Source organism: Pongo pygmaeus, chromosome 1 (assembly GCF_028885625.2).
Source record: "Pongo pygmaeus isolate AG05252 chromosome 1, NHGRI_mPonPyg2-v2.0_pri, whole genome shotgun sequence".
Taxonomy (NCBI): domain Eukaryota; kingdom Metazoa; phylum Chordata; class Mammalia; order Primates; family Hominidae; genus Pongo; species Pongo pygmaeus.
The window spans coordinates 100,850,048-100,850,714 of record NC_072373.2 but is presented as its reverse complement, the minus strand read 5'-3'; the positions used below and the strand labels follow the sequence as shown (position 1 = coordinate 100,850,714).

General features: G+C 52.6%; 1 non-coding gene across 1 annotated transcript; it reads right to left on the bottom strand.

Annotated features, from left to right (window-relative positions):
* Positions 1-292: 292 nt before the first annotated feature.
* On the bottom strand, positions 293-457 carry LOC129028594 (U1 spliceosomal RNA). Its single transcript, XR_008499367.1, has one exon. It is a non-coding gene; the product is annotated as a U1 spliceosomal RNA (small nuclear RNA).
* Between the last annotated feature and the right edge of the window lie 210 nt (positions 458-667).

Here is a 667-nt window from a genome sequence, read left to right as displayed (position 1 = left end):
GATTTTTACAGAGCGTGAGACCCCAACAGACTGGAGACTATGGACCAATCTCTGCAAAAAGCAGCCTCATGTTGAAAGGAAGGAGCTGTGCGGCCTTCGCGCTGCTTAGCTTGTGTTAAACAGGAACACAACGCCTGAAGCTTATTTCTCCGTCAGGAAGTATGGAGACATGTTACTTCCTGTTTCCCTGCTATCCGGCTGTAAGAACAACACACCACCACCAAAATTATACTGCAAAAAAAAAGCGAGAAGTAGACTTTTGCATACAACCTGCTTTTTGCACTAGAAAATTCAGGGGAAAGCGCGAACACAGTCCCCCACTACCACAAATTATGCAGTCGAGTTTCCCACACTTCGGGAAATCGCAGGGGTCAACACATCCGGAGTGCAATGGAAAAACCTCCCCCTGAGAAAAACCACCTTAGGGATCATGCTATCTCCCCTGCCAGGTAAGTATGAGTTCACACACCTCCGCCCTGCCACAGCTCCATACGCCTCAACCTTTACAGACACGGTCACTTGCCCCGCGCACCCGCACCCCCAACCCCACCCCGCCCCATGCCACCCGGACCCCTCCTAGCCCTGACACACAGCTGGGACTCTCACGTCCAACCGGCGGTCCTGGACTTGCTCCCAAAGCAGGAGAAATCCTTCGTGGGAAGCAGCA